We start from the raw sequence: 21,655 nt of genomic DNA, 5'->3' as shown, positions 1-21,655 counted from the left end.
GGAGTTGAGGGCATGTGCCTTGTTGTTCATATCTAATGAGCAATGGAGAGCCCTCCCCTCCCTCCTGATGATGGAATACAATTCCTTCTTTTCAGTGTAATTGGTCTCATACCTACCCATGGACTGAGAATCCATTCATTGGGAAGTGCCTGAAGCTGAGTGGCTTAGGCCTGGATTCCTGAACCAATCACAGGCAGGGAACGGACCCCCCTCCCCCCTTTATCAAGAAGATTAAATAAGAAAATGTCTTTAAAGCACTAAGCACAGTGCCTCACACTTACTATTAAGCTTATCTATGTTGTCAGTGGGAGCTGAGTTGAGTGCACAGAACTGCTAAATTGTTTTCCAAAAGAGAGAGTACAGGCAGGATTGATTGCTATATTTATATATCAATCTCTCTGTATATCAGTCAATCAATTTATCTAAATCTGTGTATAACTACATATATATAGTTGAAAGAGAACGAGCATAAATATCCTTAGCTATTTGCCAGCTCTCAGGTGTGGTGTAGACAGACAGAGGCTAACACAGTGATGAGGCAGCTCTCGCATGCAGTCTGGTATAACACCGGGGAAAGAAGTGATAGGTACAAACAAATTAAGGGACTGATCCTAAGTGGATACAAACAGAGGTGAGTTAATGTGAGGGTCATGAAACGTGAGTTTTGGGGTATTTGCTTATGTCCTCCTAAGCCCTGGGAGGGGCCCTAGTAATTATTTTATTTTAGAAGTTTTGCTCCTAAGTCATATATTAGATCAAGGGTCAACAAACTAGCTCTTGGGGAAAGTCTGGGCTGCTGTTCATTTCCTAGCAGTTTTTTTTTTTTTTAATTTTTTTTTAATGTTTATTTTTGAAGGAGAGAGAGACAGAGTGTGAGTGGGGGGTGGGGGGAGGCAGAGAGAGAGGGAGACACAGAATCCGAAGCAGGCTCCAGGCTCTGAGCTGTCAGCACAGAGCCCGACGCGGGGCTCGAACCCACAAACCGCGAGATCATGACCTGAGCCGAAGTTGTTCGCTCAACTGACTGAGCCACCCAGGCGCCCCGCTAGCCGTTTTATAGTCATAATTAAACTGTTGTTTTCCTTCTTTCCTCCCTCCCTTCCCCCTTCCTTCCTTCTTTCCTACCTTCCTTCCCTCCTCTTTTCTTTTCCTCCTTTCCTTCCTTCCTTCCTTCCTTCTTCCCTCCCTTCCCCCTTCCTTCCTTCCTTCCTTCCTTCCTTCCTTCCTTCCTTCCTTCCTTCCTTCTTTCTTCCCTCCCTTCCCACTTCCTTCCTTCCTTCTTTCTTTCCTTCCTTCCTTCCTCCTTTCTTTTCCTCCTTCCTTCCTTCCTTCCCTCCTTCTTTCCTCCCTTCCCCCTTCCTTCCTTCTTTCCTACCTTCCTTCCTTCCCTCCTCTTTTCTTTTCCTCCTTTCCTTCCTTCCTTCCTTCCTTCCTTCCTTCCTTCCTTCCTTCCTTCTTCCCTCCCTTCCCACTTCCTTCCTTCCTTCTTTCTTTCCTTCCTTCCTTCCTTCCTCCTTTCTTTTCCTCCTTCCTTCCTTCCTTCCTTCCCTCCTTCTTTCCTCCCTCCCTTCCCCCTTCCTTCCTTCTTTCCTACCTTCCTTCCTTCCCTCCTCTTTACTTTTCCTCCTTTCCTTCCTTCCTTCCTTCCTTCCTTCCTTCCTTCCTTCCTTCTTTCCTTCCTTCCTTCCTTCTTTCCTCCCTCCCTTCCCCCTTCCTTCCTTCTTTCCTACCTTCCTTCCTTCCCTCCTCTTTTCTTTTCCTTCCTTCCTTCCTTCCTTCCTTCCTTCCTTCCTTCCTTCCTTCCTTCTTTCCTCCCTTCCTTCCTTCCTTCCTTCTTTCCTTCCTTCCTTCCTTCCTTCCTTCCTTCCTTCCTTCCTTCCTCCTTTCTTTTCTTCCTTCCTTCCTTCCTTCCTTCCTTCCTTCCTTCCTTCCTTCCTTCTTTGTTCTTTCATAACTTCTACACTCAGCATGGGGCTTGAACTCACAACCTGGGATCAAGAGTCGAGTATTCTACTGACTGAGCCATCCAGGTGTCCCTAAACTGTTTTTCTCTTAGCAGGACCTCCCCAAAATCATATCAACTGGAGTCCCCACAAAATGTAACTTTCTTCTTTGAGCGTGAACCCAAACCCAAAGAGCTTAGCCAGATGGTAAACTGATGGGTGAAAGTCACCGGGAATTTTAGCAATGGCTACGTGCTTTTTCTATCTTTCTCTCTCTGTTCTGTGAGTTGCTGCCTGGCTTCATTGCGAGGATATTCTCTCCACGTAGCAGAAACAATGACCTGTGGTGGCTTCAGACTCCCAGGTTAGCAGCCAATCAGAAGGAGAACTTTTGCTTCCCGGTATCTACGGATAGGGGCGCCTGGCTGGCTCAGTTGGAGGAGCATGTGACTCTTGATCTCGGGGTCATGAGTTCGAGCTCCACACTGAATGTAGCATTTACTTTAAAAATGAATAGATAAACATTGGGCGATTGGGTGGCTCAGTCGGTTGAGCGTCCAACTTCCGCTCAGGTCATGATCTCGCAGTTCATGAGTTTGAGCCGCCTGTCAGACTCTGTGCTGACAGCTCAGAGCCTGGAGCCCCTTGGGATTCTGTGTCTCCCTCTCTCTCTGCCCCTCCCCTGCTTGTACTCTGTCTCTCTCTCAGAGATAAAGAAACATTAAAAAATATAAATATAAACAAATAAATAAAATCTGGAAAAAATATCCCAGAGAAGTTTCTGATTGGCCCAGCAAGGGTCACATGCCTACACTGTGAGCCAATCCAGTGGCCAGGGCTACTCTGGCCAGCCTGAGCCACGTGGAGAGAAGAGAGGACAGCCCAGGATCACATGAAGTCCTCTGAGAGGAGTTTGGAGGAAGGGAAATTTAGATTTACCCAAGGTAACCCTGTATTTGCACAGTTGATCAATCAGTATTATGAAATCATGGACCCGATATAAGATAAGCCCACCCCCACATACTCGGATGTTTTACAGGGGGAGGGAGAAAGTGCCATGTTCCCCTTGATGCTTGATGGGGACTCATCATCCTGGGCTTTGTGACCCAGAGTAAATGGGAAGGGCCTGGTGTCAGACTGTCTAGTGGGACTCTTGGGGGGCTCCTCAAAAGCATTTTGTTTAATACACCCATGGAGGCTTCTCCTTGTGGAAGCTACCCTCCCTGCTGCCAGAGCTGCTTTCCTAGAATAACTACAGTTCAGGGGGTGGAGGTGGCTAAATTCTCATCCATCATCTGCAGAGAATCAGACGTCATTTTTTATCGCTACCTCCAGGGACACTGGCTCCACCATACATCTCCCCTTTGTACCCCAGGTATGGTCTGAGTCTCACCTCCCGGGGGTGTTTGGCAAAAGAGTCTCCCTGTCAACCCAGGAGAATGATAGCTGTAACCAAATGCTTCCTCCTTTGTTAGAAGTCTGCTGGGGCTGGAATGCAGCTAGCTGAAGCAAAAGGGGGGGGCTTACTATAAAGATATGGAGCATCTTGCAGAACGTAAAGGCCCCAGGAGGGTCCAGAAATGGAAACCCATCAGAAATGCAGACTGGATTTGCATTTCAGGGAGCCTCTTGGCTCTGTTTCTTTCTGCAGGTTGGATTTATTTTTCTTTCTCTCTCCAGTCTGAGTTTCTCTGCTCCTAGACCACTCCAAGGACTGTGGCAGCTCCAGAGCTCAGTCCTGGCCACATTGTGTCTTTCTCTATCTCTCTTTCTCTGTGGACTGGTAAAAGATATAGGGTGGCCATGGATGGTTAAGCGGGTTCTGCACTGTACAAGGTCCCCTGAGCTAGGAGACCCTCCTCTGCTTGTCAAGCCATGTGCACAGGTTCAGGGGCACATCCACCCACAGGGAAGGTCTTCCTCTAGCTCAGTGAAGTTGTTGGATGCGTTAGTGGCACCCAGAGTGAACTGTGGACTCATCTTTCAGCCACAGCCCTTGACCCCTTCAAAGAGCTGCTCTCTCCCAGCTCCTTGCGGCTTGGTTAGGATTGTCGATCGAGGTGTCGAAGGGTAAGGATGTGCAGAGCTAGATCTGTCTTGGAATCTGAATCTTGGAGCCTTGCCCAGCAGGGGTGGCTGGAGAGGCTGTCTGATCCTACCTCCTGGATCCCCGCGGCTGCCCTTATCCCTGGCTGAGGTCTGGGCTGTTCATCTTTCTCTTTGATTGTCTGATCTATCCTCTCTCCTTCCAACAAATGCCTATTTTTTTGCTTAAGATAATCACAGTCAAGTCGTATCCTGCTTATAACCAAAGAACCACAATTTATACCAGCAACAACAACAGACAGATTTGAGCACTTTCTATGTGCCAGGCACTGTTCAAAGCCTCTTTGTGTAGACTCTTTACAACAGCCCTGTGAGGTAGGTACTATTGTCATTTTGTACAACCCTAGTCCAGTAAGTGGTACAGGAGGCATGCCATCCATACGTGGCTGCCAGAGACTCCTGGCTGAGGGTGACGAGGGCTGTGTGATGAGTTGCTAGTGACGTGCCCAGTTCCCTCTTCCTGAGTGCACGGTGGGACGGCACTCCCGGGCCCTTGCTGCACTGTACGTGAGGCTCTGTGATTAGTCCGGCCAGCGAGCCATGTGTGCAAGTGACCATGGAAGACATTTAGCGGCTCCCGTTCTCTTTGGCACCTCATCCCATCACGTTAGCCTGGGTCCTGAGTCACCACACGGGACAGAGTCTCAGACATCTGGACAATGGATGTGTAGCAGGAACGAGAAGTAAACCTTTGTCGTTTGGGGCTGCTGGGTCACTGGGCTCCGGAGGTCATTTGTTACTGCAGTGGAACTCAGCCTATCCTGACTGATATAGTTCAAGGAGTCAAAACACACACACACACACACACACACACACACACACACATAATTTGGGGCTGCTGGGTCACTGGGCTTCGGAGGTCATTTGTTACTGCAGTGGAACTCAGCCTATCCTGACTGATATAGTTCAAGGAGTCAAAACACACACACACACATGTGCACGCACACACACACACACACACACACACACACACACACATAATTTGGGGCTGCTGGGTCACTGGGCTCCGGAGGTCATTTGTTACTGCAGTAGAACTCAGCCTATCCTGACTGATATAGTTCAAGGAGTCAAAACACACACACACACACACACACACACACACACACACACATAATTTGGGGCTGCTGGGTCACTGGGCTTCGGAGGTCATTTGTTACTGCAGTGGAACTCAGCCTATCCTGACTGATATAGTTCAAGGAGTCAAAACACACACACACACACGTGCACGCACACACACACACACACACACACACACACACACATAATTTGGGGCTGCTGGGTCACTGGGCTCCGGAGGTCATTTGTTACTGCAGTGGAACTCAGCCTATCCTGACTGATATAGTTCAAGGAGTCAAAACACACACACACACACACACACACACACATAATTTGGGGCTGCTGGGTCACTGGGCTTCGGAGGTCATTTGTTACTGCAGTGGAACTCAGCCTATCCTGACTGATATAGTTCAAGGAGTCAAAACACACACACACACACACGTGCACGCACACACACACACACACACACACACACACACACACACACAATTTGGGGCTGCTGGGTCACTGGGCTCCGGAGGTCATTTGTTACTGCAGTGGAACTCAGCCTATCCTGACTGATATAGTTCAAGGAGTCAAAACACACACACACACACACACACACACACACACACACACATAATTTGGGGCTGCTGGGTCACTGGGCTTCGGAGGTCATTTGTTACTGCAGTGGAACTCAGCCTATCCTGACTGATATAGTTCAAGGAGTCAAAACACACACACACACACGTGCACGCACACACACACACACACACACACACACACACACACACACACATAATTTGGGGCTGCTGGGTCACTGGGCTCCGGAGGTCATTTGTTACTGCAGTGGAACTCAGCCTATCCTGACTGATATAGTTCAAGGAGTCAAAACACACACACACACACACACACACACACATAATTTGGGGCTGCTGGGTCACTGGGCTTCGGAGGTCATTTGTTACTGCAGTGGAACTCAGCCTATCCTGACTGATATAGTTCAAGGAGTCAAAACACACACACACACACACGTGCACGCACACACACACACACACACACACACACACACACACACACAATTTGGGGCTGCTGGGTCACTGGGCTCCGGAGGTCATTTGTTACTGCAGTGGAACTCAGCCTATCCTGACTGATATAGTTCAAGGAGTCAAAACACACACACACACACACACACACACACACACACATAATTTGGGGCTGCTGGGTCACTGGGCTTCGGAGGTCATTTGTTACTGCAGTGGAACTCAGCCTATCCTGACTGATATAGTTCAAGGAGTCAAAACACACACACACACACGTGCACGCACACACACACACACACACACACACACACACACACACATAATTTGGGGCTGCTGGGTCACTGGGCTCCGGAGGTCATTTGTTACTGCAGTGGAACTCAGCCTATCCTGACTGATATAGTTCAAGGAGTCAAAACACACACACACACACACACACACACACATAATTTGGGGCTGCTGGGTCACTGGGCTTCGGAGGTCATTTGTTACTGCAGTGGAACTCAGCCTATCCTGACTGATATAGTTCAAGGAGTCAAAACACACACACACACACGTGCACGCACGCACACACACACACACACACACACACACACACACACACACATAATTTGGGGCTGCTGGGTCACTGGGCTCCGGAGGTCATTTGTTACTGCAGTGGAACTCAGCCTATCCTGACTGATATAGTTCAAGGAGTCAAAACACACACACACACACACACACACACACACACACACACACACATAATTTGGGGCTGCTGGGTTACTGGGCTTCGGAGGTCATTTGTTACTGCAGTGGAACTCAGCCTATCCTGACTGATATAGTTCAAGGAGTCAAAACACACACACACACACACACACACACACACACACACATAATTTGGGGCTGCTGGGTCACTGGGCTTCGGAGGTCATTTGTTACTGCAGTGGAACTCAGCCTATCCTGACTGATATAGTTCAAGGAGTCAAAACACACACACACACACGTGCACGCACACACACACACACACACACACACACACACAATTTGGGGCTGCTGGGTCACTGGGCTCCGGAGGTCATTTGTTACTGCAGTGGAACTCAGCCTATCCTGACTGATATAGTTCAAGGAGTCAAAACACACACACACACACACACACACACACACACACACATAATTTGGGGCTGCTGGGTCACTGGGCTCCGGAGGTCATTTGTTACTGCAGTGGAACTCAGCCTATCCTGACTGATATAGTTCAAGGAGTCAAAACACACACACACACACACACACACACACACACATAATTTGGGGCTGCTGGGTCACTGGGCTTCGGAGGTCATTTGTTACTGCAGTGGAACTCAGCCTATCCTGACTGATATAGTTCAAGGAGTCAAAACACACACACACACACGTGCACGCACACACACACACACACACACACACACACACACACACACAATTTGGGGCTGCTGGGTCACTGGGCTCCGGAGGTCATTTGTTACTGCAGTGGAACTCAGCCTATCCTGACTGATATAGTTCAAGGAGTCAAAACACACACACACACACATACACACACACACACATAATTTGGGGCTGCTGGGTCACTGGGCTCCGGAGGTCATTTGTTACTGCAGTGGAATTCAGCCTATCCTGACTGATATAGTTCAAGGAGTCAAAACACACACACACACACACACACATATATAATTTTTTAAAGTTTATTTATTTTGAGAGAGAGAGAGAGCACAGGCACAAGCAGGAGACCGTCAGATAGAAAGAGATTCCCAAGCAGGTTTCGTGCTATCAGGGCAGAGCCAGACATGAGACTCGATCTCAACAGCTTAGAGATCATGACCTGAGCTGACTAAGAGTCAGATGCTTAACCAGCTGAGCCACCCGGCGCCCCATGCTTTCTGTTTTCTGTGGCTGCGGTAACAAATTACCAAAAATGTCATGGCTTAAACAACAAAATCATTATTGAACAGCTCTGCAGGTCACAAGTCTGCTGTGGGTCTCGTAAGGTAAAATGAAGTCGTCAGCAGGGCTGTGTGCCTTTGCAGAGGCTCCAGAGGAGAATCTCTTTTCTTGCCCTTTTCAGCTGCTCTGAGATGCTACCACATTCCTTGGCCCCCGGCCCCCCCCCCTTCGGCAAAGGCAGCCACAGCTCCCAAGTGGCTCCCACCACGTCCATCTTGGGTCTGGTCCTCTGCCTTCACCTTCCTTCTAAGAACTGAGACTGCATTGGTCTCACCCAGGTCATTCGGGTCTCTAATCCCTATTTTGTTTTATTATCATTATTTTTTACACTTAGGCTCCACACCCAAAGTGAGGCTGGAACTCATGACCTTGAGATCAAGAGTAGCATGCTTGGTGACTGAGTCAGCCAGGTGCTCCCTAATCCCTAATTAAAAAATTTTTTTTTTAGTGTTTGTTTATTTTTGAGAGAGAGACAGAGACAGAAACAGAGTGTGAGCCGGGGAGGGGCAAATAGAGAGGGAGACACAGAATCGGAAGCAGGCTCCAGGCTCCGACTGTCAGCACAGAGCCTGACGTGGGGCTCGAACCCACAGACTGTGAGATCATGACCTGAGCCAGAGTCGGACGCTCAGCCAACTGAGCCACCCAGGCACCGCCCCCCATCCCTATTTTAAAGTCATCAGATTAGGAGCCTCAATTCCCCGTCCCGTGTAAAGCAGCATATTTGCATGTTCCGTCCTGTGGATAAGGATGTGGACCCCTTTGAGGGTTCATGATCCTGCTCACCACAGCACCCTTGTGAGGAAGTCACTAGCTGGGAGCACATCAGATGTCCTCGTTTCTGTCAGTGTCAGAGAGACCGGACTCTTTTGGTGGCCATGAGCTGCCCTGCACACAGAATGCATGTGGCCTTCCCAAACTGGAAGTCATGAAAACAAGCATCTCTCTGAGACATCTCTGAGACATCGTCTCTCTGAGACATCTTTGACCTCTGCAGAGGTGACAGGGGCCAGCAGGCAGCCGTCCTGGGATCTGCACTCTCTTCCCACTCAGGCAACGAGATCTGTGTGTCTGAACATTTACAGCAATAAAATCCACCTTGTTCTGGGTAGCACCGTGCTGAAAACAAACCTAGTGCTTTTTGGATCCAAACTGTGGCCCCGGCTACCCCAGCCTCACACAGAGACTTTGCAGCCAATTCCCTTCCTACTGTGGACAGTGTCCCTGGGATTAGAGGGACATCTGAGAGATGTCTCTGTCACCACTGGAGGATAAGACAAACGGTTCTCGGCACCAACCCTGGGCCCTGAGAAACATCTCCCTGGGGATGCCCACACTTCCTGTCTGTGGTGCACACTGGAACCTGTCACCTGTTCAGGGGGGAAGGAAGCATGGCGTGGCCACTAGGCATTCAGACAGCCCAGAGTTCAAATCCGTGCTCTGCCTCTTACTCGCTGGGGTGATTTTGCTTAGGTTATTTTATTTCCTCCTCTCAAAAAAGGGAGATGATAATTATAGCACCGTCTCCCGGGAGTGTTGCGAGGGTAAAAATGCAAATGTGGATGCAAATACCATGCAAATTTGCCTAGTAGATCCTAAATAAATGTTTGCTCTTGCTTTTACTATTATCTCAGTAAGAGCCCATGCATTTTCTAGACCGAGGTGATCCCATCAGCTGGTATAAACGTGAATAAAGAGAGAGGAAATGTATAGCTAGTTTAGTTATCCCTATTCAAAATAAAAATGCCAAAAATAATAATAATAAAATAAAAATCCCTGTTGTATTCCTACGTTTCCCTAGGAGTGGTCCAAAAACCACATCTATCAGAGTCTGTGTGTGTGTGTCTGGCTGTGGTGGGGACGGGTAGAAACTGGAGGTGTCCCGGCTTCAGCCCAGGCCGATCAAACATGGGACCTCGGAATCTGCATTAAGAAAAAAAAGTTCCCAGGGCCGCCTGGGTGGCTCAGTCAGTTGGGCAGCCGACTCTTGTTTTGGCTCATGATCCCATGGTTCGTGGGATCGAGCCCCACGTCGGGCTCTGTGCTGACAGGGCAGAGCCTGCTTGGGATTCTCTCTCTCCTTCTCTCTCTGCCCCTCCTCTGCTTTCTCTCTCTCTCTCCAAATAAAGAAATAAACTAAAAACAAAAACAAAAAAACTAGGCTGGTCTTAAAAGCCTCTTCAGAAAACCCCAAAATTGCCCAGACTTTCTTATGCTTAGTAAATAGAAAAACTGCTCTCTCTTCATAGAGAACCTCAGTGGGTGGAAGAAAGTCACAGCCCATTGTTGGGGATGTTATGAGCAGCTGGGCGTAAGTAGGCTGGGGAAGCTGGACACGCCTGCTCCTTTTCCTTCCTCGGGACTCTGCTCCCTGGCGCCCCCCTGGTGGCAGGCGTGCAGGGAGGACGCTGAGCTCCCCGCCTGCCCACGGCACGACTAACCGGGTGCTTCCCAGCTTGCGCTCTCGGGCAGTCAGCCTGTCAGGGTCACAGCCGGCCCCTCGGGGCCCTGATGAAAAGGCCCTGGGACCTGTCACCAGCCTAACAAGGTGACAGCTGCGGTATGAGAGGCCAGGCATCAAAGGGAAGGCGGGCAGAAGGAGGGAGGAGGACGCTTTCTGTGCATCTACCTGGCTCTCCCTCGAGCCACCTGGAGGTGACACCTGGGGTGAGCAGAAAACACTGCCCTCCCCCCCTCCACCGCCCATTCTCACTTAGGAAACTTTAATTCCTTGCCCTTCCCTGCATCTGGGAAAACACCTGTGGCCCTGGCTTCACCTGAGCTTGGCATTGCATGGAGGTCAAGAGTGGGGATATCGGGGCCAGGATCAACCCTGGCCCTGCTGTGTGACGTTGGGCAAGTTAACAAACCGCTCTGTTTCCTCGCTTTCTTCCTCTGTAAAATGGGGATCATAGACCCTACCCCCCTGGGTTGGGGTGAGGACTGAATGAGTTAATGAGCGTGAACAGGGGCGCCTGGGTGGCGCAGTCGGTTGGGCGTCCGACTTCAGCCAGGTCACGATCTCGCAGTCCGTGAGTTCGAGCCCCGCGTCGGGCTCTGGGCTGATGGCTCAGAGCCTGGAGCCTGTTTCCGATTCTGTGTCTCCCTCTCTCTCTGCCCCTCCCCCGTTCATGCTCTGTCTCTTTCTGTCCCAAAAATAAATAAATGTTGAAAAAAAAAATTTTTAAAAAAAAATGAGCGTGAACATATGTCAGGGGCCCAGAGCACTTGCTGCCGGAGGTTCAGCAAGTGAGAGGTTAGTTTCTGAGTACCATTGTCAGTGCTGCTAATAATAAGTAAGCATGTGTTTTTGTTTTGTTTTGTTTTGTTTTTTCAGGGTGTTTGTTTGTTTGTTTTGAGAGGGAGAGACCACGCACACGAGCGGGGGAGAGGGACTGGAAGAAAGTAAGCGTGTTTAAAGAGCACTTCTCGAACCCCTGAGCCTGTGCTGGAAACTTTACGTACATGACACAACCTTCATAAATACCTAATAGCTTCTGGGGGCACCCAGCTGGGTCAGTCCATAGAGCATGTGACTCTTGATCTCAGAGGTTGTGAATTTGAGCATAGAGATTACTTACACACACACGCACGCACGCACGCACACACACACAGGCGTCTGGGTGGCTCAGAAGGTTAAGCATCTGACTCTTGATTTCAGCTCAGGTCACGATCTTGCAGTTGGTGGGTTCAAGCCCTGAGCCAATGGGCTCTGAGCCAATGAGGCTTGAACCTGGGGCGCCTGGATGGCATAGTTGGTTAAGCATCTGACTTTGGCTCAGGTGGTGATCCCGCAGTTTGTGGGTTTGGGCCCTGAGTCGGGCTCTGTTCTGACAGCTCAGAGCCTGGAGTCTGCTTCAGATTCTGTGTCTCCCTCTCTCTGCCCCTTCCTCACTTGTGCTCGGTCTCTCTGTCTCTGTCTCTCTCTCAAAAATAAACACTTAAAAAAAAAAAAAAGTAACAATAAATTCTGGAAATACCCAAAGCGATGATGGGTGCACAACACTGTGAATGTTCTCATCGCCACCAAATAGTGACTTGTGCTCTTGAAATGATTAAAATGATAAATACAATGTTATGTCTACTTTGCCACATACGCACACACACTGGGCATAAGGCGGGCCAGGGAAACTAGACATGCCTGCTCATTTCCCTGGGCATTTGTGATCACACCCACATTACCAGTGAGAGAAACTGAGGCTCGGAGACACCTGTGCTTGCCCAGGCTCACGGAGCTGGGAACAACTCAGTCTGCCTCGTACCCCAGCATGCTTGACCCTGTCGGGAGCGCAAAGACCCACTGGGCCCTCCCGCGGCGGCCCCCTCATCCAATCCATTCATCCTTCTGTTCTTTCCTTCAAGAACCATGAGCCGTCCCCCTGCTGTTGCCAGGTCCTGTCCCTGATGCTGGTGTTCAGCAGACAGCAAGAGACGGATATGAGACACTCACGTACATGCATGTACATTTCCAACCTAGACAAGTGCTGAGAAGGAAAGTACCTGGAGACGGGGGGATAACTGACTCCCCCTGGTCACGGGAGTCTGGGGACAGCATCCTGGAGGAAGTGACAGTCAGGACCTGAGACAGGAATAGGAGTCCCTGAGCAGAGGTGGGAAGGGAAGAATATTCTGGGGTGGAGGAAGCAGCCGCTCGTGTAAAGGCCCTGTGGCCTCTGTGGCAAGGACGGGATGGAGGAGATGGAAGGAGCCAGGGGCGGGAGGACCACAGAGGCCAGGTCACACACGCAGGCTGCCCCTTGGGAAGTTTTGCCTTTGTTCCAAGGGTAACAGAAGCCTTTGAGGGTTTGAAGCCAGGGAACACCATGACCTAATTCACCCCGGGAAAGACCACCTCTCCCCAGCCTGGACACCCTGCCGGCAGCGATGAGGAGTCCCGGCGGTCTGCTGGCTCCCGACACCCTCATTCCCCACCACACAGCCCACCTGACCTGCACGCAGCCCTCTATGCCTGCGTCCCCCTCAACTGTATTCCTCTCCAGAGACCACCCCCCGGGACCCCACGTATCTCACCTCTCTGCTTCTCTCTCTCCACCTACCAGAATGAAAGCTCCTCAAAGCCAAGGACATTGCTGTTCACAGTGTCCCCAGCACACAAAACAGGGCCCGGCATTTGGTAGGGGTTCAGTAAACAGACTCCCAGTTGTTGGATGAAGTCCTAATGTCACCCTGCAGACAGGAGGGAACAAGTGTGTCTGTGGGATCTATTGGAGTAGAGTGGGGTCTGAGGGGGACAATGGCACTTGGACCCTGGGCTGCAGAGACAAGGGAACATCCCAGATATGACTGGGAGCATCCCCAGAAGGCTTCTGAGGATCACCTTGGTAAGGAAGAGAAGGACACGTTTCCTTCTTGGAGGAAAGATGGCCCAGGGTCGAGCTGGGTGTGGGAGCAGACCTGAGGTTAGAAACCTAATCCAGTCAATACTCTGAGGCCCAGTCTGATCCCACCAACCCTCTGAGAACCCGTCTTGTTCTTCCCACTGCCCCCGTCCAGGTCTTGCGCCCCCTAGCCCTTCTTGGGCTCTCCTGCTCCTTCTCTGCCTAGCTTCAAAGCACAGCTTAAAAGTCAAGTCCTCGAAGAAGTGTGGGGGTGGGGGGGATGGAAGAGAAGGGGACGGGAGGGAAGGGAAGGAGGATACAGAAAACAGAGGCCTTGCTTACATTCCAGTGTTGTACGACCTGGAACTGAGGGGTTAGGCCAGCTCACATCTAGACATCCGTCCAGGATCATAATCATAATCTTTTGTTAGATAGTTAATTCTCATCTCCCCCTTGACTGTCAGCTCCAGGAGGCAGCAAGAGCTGCTTTCTGCCTCCTGAACACGTCTGCGAGGCTTGCACATAATTGGGGCTCAAAAACAATCTGGAGAATGAAATGAATGAATTTGAAGACCTGAGTCAATGCTGGTGTGTGGGGCATGAGAGGTGCTTTTACCTGAATGCATGACGGGATAGGCTGCCGACCTCCCAAGGACAGAAAGGACCGAGCAGGACATGCACTCCCCTGTCCAATGCACATTTATTGAGCTCCTGCTGTATGCTGGGGTGCAGACATGGGGCAGGGCGGAGCACACATGTGTCCTCCCCTCCACTAGAGGCCCTGCCTGCCTTAGTCCTCTTCCTCATTTGCTTTTACAGAAAAAACACACAACCCACGGGTGCGTTCTCGCATTTGTCTTAGATCCATTCATTCATTCATTCATTCATTCATTCTCCGGATTGTTTTTGAGCTCCAGTTATGTGCAGGTCCCACAGAGCTGGTGAGGAGGCAGAAAGAGCTGTTTCTGCCTCCTAGAGCTGACAGTCAAGGACACTTGGCCGTTAACTAAATAGCTGAACAAATTTTTGTCATTATTCTTTTGGATGTTCTCCATAGATGTGGGTCGACCTTACTCCTCAATCCGTGGCACGATGTCCGCGTCTGAAGGAGGCCTCCTGGAAACACAGGGCTCCCTGCCCTGCCTAGGTACTCGCGACAGTGACCCCATCTGCAGAGTGACGCCAGGGGCTAGCATCAGTATGTCCAGTTTTCAGAACCCACACTGAGCCCCGGGGGACCCCCCCCCCCCCCGCCAACAAGTAGCAGGGCTGGTGGTCCGTGAAACCAGGGTTGACGGAGGGTTACTTTCTCTGGGGCCTCCTTAGAAGGCACTCTGGACCACCGTCTCCGAGAGGGCCCCTTCCCCACACTCTTACCCCGAACCTGCCTCGTGTTCCCTCCGGCACTTACAGATGGATCCGTTTCTTGTCTGTCTCCTCCACCAGAAGGTAAGGCCAAAGGAACGCCTGTGGATGAATCATCCTCTGCTGGTGGCATGATACACACGGCTGAAAATAATTGGATTTAGAAAGAAATGAGTTCAGGGCGCCTGCGTGGCTCAGTCGGTTGAGCATCTGACTCTTGACTTCAGCTCAGGTCATGATCTCGCAGTTTGTGAATTCGAGCCCCACATCGGGCTCTGCACTGACAGTGTGGAGCCTGCTTGGTATCCTCTTTCTCTCCCTCTCCCTCTCTCTCTCTCTCTCTCTCTCTCTGCCCCTCCCCCAATTTCTCTCTCTGTCTCAAATAAATAAACATTAAGTTTTAAATTTTTTTAATGTTTATTTTTTTATTAAAAATATTTTTTTATTACGTTTCTTTATATTTGACAGGCAGAGAGAGACAGAGCATGAGTGGGGGAGGGGCAGAGAGAGAGGGAGACACAGAATCCCAAGCAGGTTCCAGGCTCTGAGCTGTCAGCCCAGAGCCCGACGTGGAGCTTGAACCCACGAACCATGAGATCATGACCTGAGCTGAAGTCGGACACTTAACCGACTGAGCCACCCAGGCGCCCCTTTTTCTTCTTCTTCTTCTTCTTCTTCTTCTTCTTCTTTTCTTTTTTTTTTTGTGGACAAGAACACTTAACCTGAGATGTACCCTCTTTCAGATCTACCCTCTTTGCAAGTTTTTTTTTAAAGAATTTTTTAAAATGTATATTTATTTTTGGGGCGCCTGGGTGGCTCAGTCGGTTAAGTGTCCGACTTCAGCTCAGGTCATGATTTCATAGTCCGTGAGTTCGAGCCCTGCGTCGGGCTCTGTGCTGACAGCTCAGATTCTGGAGCCTGCTTCGGATTCTGTGTCTCCCCCTCTCTCTGACCCTCCCCCGTTCATGCTCTGTCTCTCTCTGTCTCAAAAATAAATAAACATTAAAAAAAATTTAAAAAAAAATAAATAACAAAATAAAAAATAAAATGTATATTTATTTTTGAGAGACAGAGAGAGAGAGAGAGAGAGAAAGAGACAGAGAGAATGGGTGGGGTAGGGCAGAAAGAGAAGGAGACACAGAATCCGAAGCAGGCTCCAGGCTCTGAGCTATCAGCACAGAGCCCAATGTAGGGCGTGAACTCCAGAATGGCGAGATCATGATCTAGGCCGAAGTTGGACACTTAACTGACTGAGCCCCCCTGGCGCCCCTTAACGAGTTTTTCAGTGCTCAACACTGTGGTGCTGTTAACTACAACAGATCTCTGGAACTTGCTTGTAATTTGAACGAAGTTCAAGGTGGGAATCATGGATTCTTTGGTGGGGCGGGAGCAGGGCATCACTGGGGAGGGCTTCAAGGAGAGCAGCGGTTTAGAGCAAGACCCTGAAAAATGACCAGGATTTCACTTCATGCCCGTGACGGCGGAGACTGCCAGAACAGAGGTGGAGATGTGCAGTGGACCACAGGGCCTGCGGGGGCCTCGGGCAGCGGGGTGGGGGGGTTTCCTAGGGAATAGCAGTTTGTCTCGCCAGCAGATCCTTTTGTAAGTGCTTATTACTCCAGCGGCTACATATTTAACTAACGGTCATGCCTGCAGCAGACGTCGCACAGAAGTGGTTTATTTTTTAACTTTATGGACGGATAATTTACATACCATAAAGCTAAGCCATTGGAAGTGCACAGTTCAATGATTTTTCAGTATGTTTATCGAGTCGTGCGACCATTACTATGGTTAGAACCTTTCTTTCACTCTGAAATTATCCTTGGGTCCTTCTGCAGTGAATCCTGTTCCTTCCACCAGCCCCAACAACCTCGAATCCATGTTCTGTCTCTGTGCATTCGCTTATGCTGGACATTTCATATACATGGAATCCTACAGTGCGTGGTGTCTTGTGTCTGGCTTCTTTCCCCAAGTATCATGTTTTCAAGGTTCATCCATATTGTATCGAGTATGGGCATTCAGTTCCTTTTTAGGGCTGTATAATAGTCCACTGTGTGGATGGACTATAGTTTTTTTTTTAAGTTTATTTATTTAGAGAGAAAGAGAGTGCAAGCAAGGGAGGGGCAGAGAGAGAGGGAGGGAAAGAATTCCAAGCAGGCTCTGTGGCTGTGAGCACAGAGCCCGGTGTGGGGCTTGAACCCACAAACTGTGAGATCGTGGCCTGAGCCAAAACCAAGAGTTGGACGCCTAACTGAGCCACCCAGGTGCCCCTGGATGGACTATGTATTATTTACCCATTCACCAGCCCATGTACATTTAGTTGCTTCCAGTTTTTGGCCACTAGAAATAGTGCTGTGAGAAATGTTCCCCTACAGTCTGTGTGTCAGTATGTTTTCATTGCTTTTGTGTTTTTTTGTTTTATATTGTTTTAATTTTTTTTAATGTTTATTTATTTTTGAGAGAGGGAGAGAGATACAGCCGAGGGGAGGAGGGGCACAGAGAGAAGGAGACACAGAATTCGAGGCAGGCTCCAGGCTCTGAGCTGTCAGCACAGAGCCCGACACAGGGCTTGAACCCATGAACCATGAAATTGTGACCTGAGCCAAAGTTGGATGTTTAACTTACTGAGCCACACAGGCGCCCCTGTTTTCATTTCTTTGGGGTAGATACCTAGGAGTGGAATGACTGTCCATATGGTAAAGTAATGCTTGTTGGTTATACATCGGACTCATGATCTCGGCTCAGGTCTTGATCTCATGATTCATGAGTTCGATTCCCACATGGGGCTCTATGCTGACAGTGGGGCATCTGCTTGGGATTCTCCACTTTGCCCCTCCCCTGTGCTCTCTCTCTCTCTCTCAAAATAAATTTAAAAATAAAACAGTAGAAAAGAAAAGAGAAGAAACTGCCCATACTGTTTTGAAAAGTGCTTTTTTTTTTTATTTATTAAGTAAGCTCTATGCCCAACTTGGGGCTTGAACTCATGACCCTGAGATCAAGAGTCACCTGCTCTACTGACTGAGCCAGTCAGGCACCCCGAGAAGTGCTCCTTTAAGAAGGTGCAGAGGGTGGCTTGTCCCGGCCTCAAGGCCTTAAGGCCACATGGTGGTGGAATTGAGGGAAATTGAGGGAAACTGTCAGCCTGTAGGGGCCACGCCCTTAATCACACACTCTCAGAAGCCCTGTGTGCATTTGGAAACTTGAAATCTACCCTCATTTGGGTCCTTCTGGAAAAATCTCAGGCAGTGAAGTCTTTTCCCATAAGGTAGAGTCTCTCCCTTTTAAAAAAAAAAGAATAGTCTCAGAAACTGTTGAGAAAAGTGATCAAAGTTTGCAAAAACCTCTTGTGCTCAAATCAGGGTTTCTGGAGTTGTGAGAGAGAGCCTACAGCGTGCACTTTGATCAGCTTATACGTTTGCTGTTTAACATTTTGGGGCATTTTTAAAAAATTTTTTTTCTTTAAAAAAAATTTTTTTTTAATGTTTATTTATTTTTGAGACAGAGAGAGACAGAGCATAAATGGGGCGAGGGTCAGAGAGAGAGGGAGACACAGAATCTGAAACAGGCTCCAGGCACTGAACCATCAGCACAGAGCCTGACGTGGGGCTCGATCTCACGCATGGCGAGATCATGACCTGAGCTGAAGTCAGATGCTTAACCGACTGAGCCACCCAGGCACCCCTAATTTTTTTTTTTTTTAACGTCTATTTATTTTTGAGACAGAGAGAGACAGAGCATGAACGGGGGAGGGGCAGAGAGAGAGGGAGACACAGAAGCAGAAGCAGGCTCCAGGCTCTGAGCCATCAGCCCAGAGCCCGATGCGGGACTCGAACTCACGGACCGCGAGATCGCGACCTGAGTTGAAGTCGGACGCTCAACTGACTGAGCCACCCAGGCGCCCCCATTTTGGGGCATTTTTAATGTTTTGCATGGAATATAGAATTTAGTCAGTAGGGATTTTATTTTTTTCCTGGATTGGTGGTTTGGGCTGAAATGGTGTAATGGTGGTAAATTCTCTCTCTGTCCCCCACCTCTCCCTGTCTATTAATGGGACAATTGATAACAAATAGACCTTGGGGTCGTCTGCACACATAATATTACAGTAGATGCCAAGGAAGCCAGGTGGTGACTGAGAACCTCTCAAGTTTGTATCCATGGTAATTATTGCATATCCCATGTATGGTAGGTGCTCAGGCAGGGCCTTTTTTTCAAGAATTATTGAGCATTTCAAGATGCTGGGTCCTGGGTGGCTCATTTGGTTGATCATCTGACTCTTGATATCTGCTCAGGTTGTGATCTCACAGTGTGTGGGTCTGAGCCTGGCATTGAGCTCTGTGCTGACAGTGTGGAGCCTGCTTTGGATTCTCTCTCTCTCTCTCTCTCTCTCTCTCTCTCTCTCTCCCCTCCCACCTGCTCTCCTCCACCCACTCACTCTGTCTCATAATAAATAAAAATTAAAAAAAATAAAATGAAGTTAAAAAATTTTTTCAAGATGGCGGGGCACTTGGGTGGCTCAGTTGGTTAAACGTCTTGACTCTTGGTTTTCAGCTCAGGTCACAGTCTCACGGCTGATGAGATCAAGTTGGGCTCTTTGCTAATGGTGTGGAGCCTGCTTGGGATTCTCTCTTTCTCTGCCCCTCCCTCACTTGTGCTCTCTCTCAAAATAAATAAACATTAAAAAAAAGAATTTCAAGATGGCAACGGCAGAGCATTAATCCAGAGTGTAGCCCTTGTGAGCACAAATCCGTGTGCACCCGCACAGATTGCAAGCCCAGAAAGGCAGCCTTGTGTGTAGGTTTATATGTGCATGGCAAATTTTCTCGAAGGAGACACCAAATATTGTTAATACTGTATGAAAGGGGTCAGATATTACTTCTATGTGCAAAAATTTTGGGTTGATACACCATGTCACTCAGAGTAATAGCCAATGTCCTGATTACAGTCTGCAAGCCTATCATACTCCCCAGCTCTTGACTCTTGCCTCCTCTTCTTCTTGCCCTCTCCACTCATCTGCTATGCTTCCTTGTTTTTTGTTTTTTTTTTGTTTTGTTTTGTTTTTTACCAGTTAACCTTCCATAATCCTGCCTCAGGGCCTTTGCACTTGCTCTTCTCCCCATAGCCTCCTGACTGATTCTCTTTGTGCAAAGGTTACCTCCCCAAAAGCATTTCCTACCTGGTCTGGTTAAAGCTGCCATTTCCGGGGCGCCTGGGTGGCTCAGTCGGTTAGGCGTCCGACTTCGGCTCAGGTCACGATTTCATGGTCCGTGAGTTCGAGCCCCACGTCGGGCTCTGGGCTGATGGCTCGGAGTCTGGAGCCTGCTGTTCATTCTGTGTCTCCCTCTCTCTCTGCCCCTCCCCCGTTCATGCTCTGTCTCTCTCTCTGTCTCAAAAATAAATAAACGTTAAAAAAAAAAAATTTTTTTTAAAAAGCTGCCATTTCCTCAAAAGCTGTATGTAACCAGACTCTTTAGACCCCTAAATTTTCCTTTTCTCCATAGACCTCTTAGCTTTTAATAGACAATAATTGACTTGTTTTGTTGCCCCCCACATAAGTTCCATGAGGGCAGGGATTTTTATGAGTACTTGTCTTTTTTTTTTTTTTAATTTTTTTAATGTTTTATTTATTTCTGAGACAGAGACAGAACATGAGCAGGGGAGGCACAGAGAGAGAGGGAGACACAGAATCTGAAGCAGGCTCCAGGCTCTGAACTGTCAGCACAGAGCCCAGTGCGGGGCTCGGACTCATGAACTATAGATAGGATCATGACCTGAGCTGAAGTTGGACGCTTAACCGACTGAGCCACCCAGGCGCCCAGTACTTGTCTTTTTTTAATCTCTGCTATAGCCTCATTGCCTACAACAGCACCTGGCCTGTAACAGATGCTCAGTAACTATTCAGTGACAAGAGGAAGACAGGCTTCCCATGCACAGGCAGGTGGGTTAAGCCTTTGAGTTAGATGCCATGGTGGGTCCCTGTTTTACATGTGAAGAAACTGAGGCTTATTAGGGAGTTCCATTGTGAAGCCTGCTCCGCTAATCACCATTTATATGTATTGTGTACAACCTTGGGACAGTAGGGGTAGCTTTTGTTTTTTATACTCTTACAATTGTGATTTTTCACCACATGTCCATAGCTTTTCTATTTAAGAGGGGAAAAAAGTACTGTGATTATGTCAAGGAGTCGTACTCAAGACCGTGTTTTTGATTTCTGGGAACTGCCATTGATTTAATAGGCAGCGTCTTGGAATATGGAAGGTGCCCAATAAATGTTTGTAGTACGAATGAAGATACAATGTGAGATCCACAGAGGGAGAAGATGAGAAGAGAGATCTTTAGGAACAGCACTGGAGGGGCACCTGGGTGGTGCAGTTGGTTAAGCGTCTAACTCTTGATTTTGGTTCAGATCGTGATCTCACCGTTCGTGAGTTCGAGCCCCGCATCGGGCTCTGCGCTGATGGCTCGGACTGCTTGGGATTATGTCTCTCCTTCTCCCTGCCCTTCCACAGCTTGTGCTCTCTCTCTCAAAATAAGTAAATAAACTTAAAAAAAAAAAAAAAAGAAGAAGAGCGTGGGCAACCAATGAAATCTGTTCTTGAAACTGTGTTGGATAGCAAAGTTTCTGATGGCAAGAGCCTTCGCTCTCCTTTCTTAAAACTTTTTCTGAGTTATAAAACAGTCTATCCTCATTATTTGTGGATTCTGTATTTGTGTCTTCACTCACTAAAATTTGTTTGTAACCCCCAAATCAATACTCACGGTGCTTTTGGGAGGTCATCCCTGGACACGTGCAAAGTAACAGAGTCGCCTGACAGGCATGTTTCGAGCTGATGTCCAACGAGGCAATGACGTTCTGCCTCCTGTTTCAACTGTC

The sequence above is a fragment of the Panthera pardus genome, unplaced genomic scaffold, assembly GCF_024362965.1.
Source record: "Panthera pardus isolate Hobbes unplaced genomic scaffold, ASM2436296v1 HiC_scaffold_5, whole genome shotgun sequence".
NCBI lineage: Eukaryota > Metazoa > Chordata > Mammalia > Carnivora > Felidae > Panthera > Panthera pardus.
Note: the sequence above shows the minus strand (reverse complement) of the source record.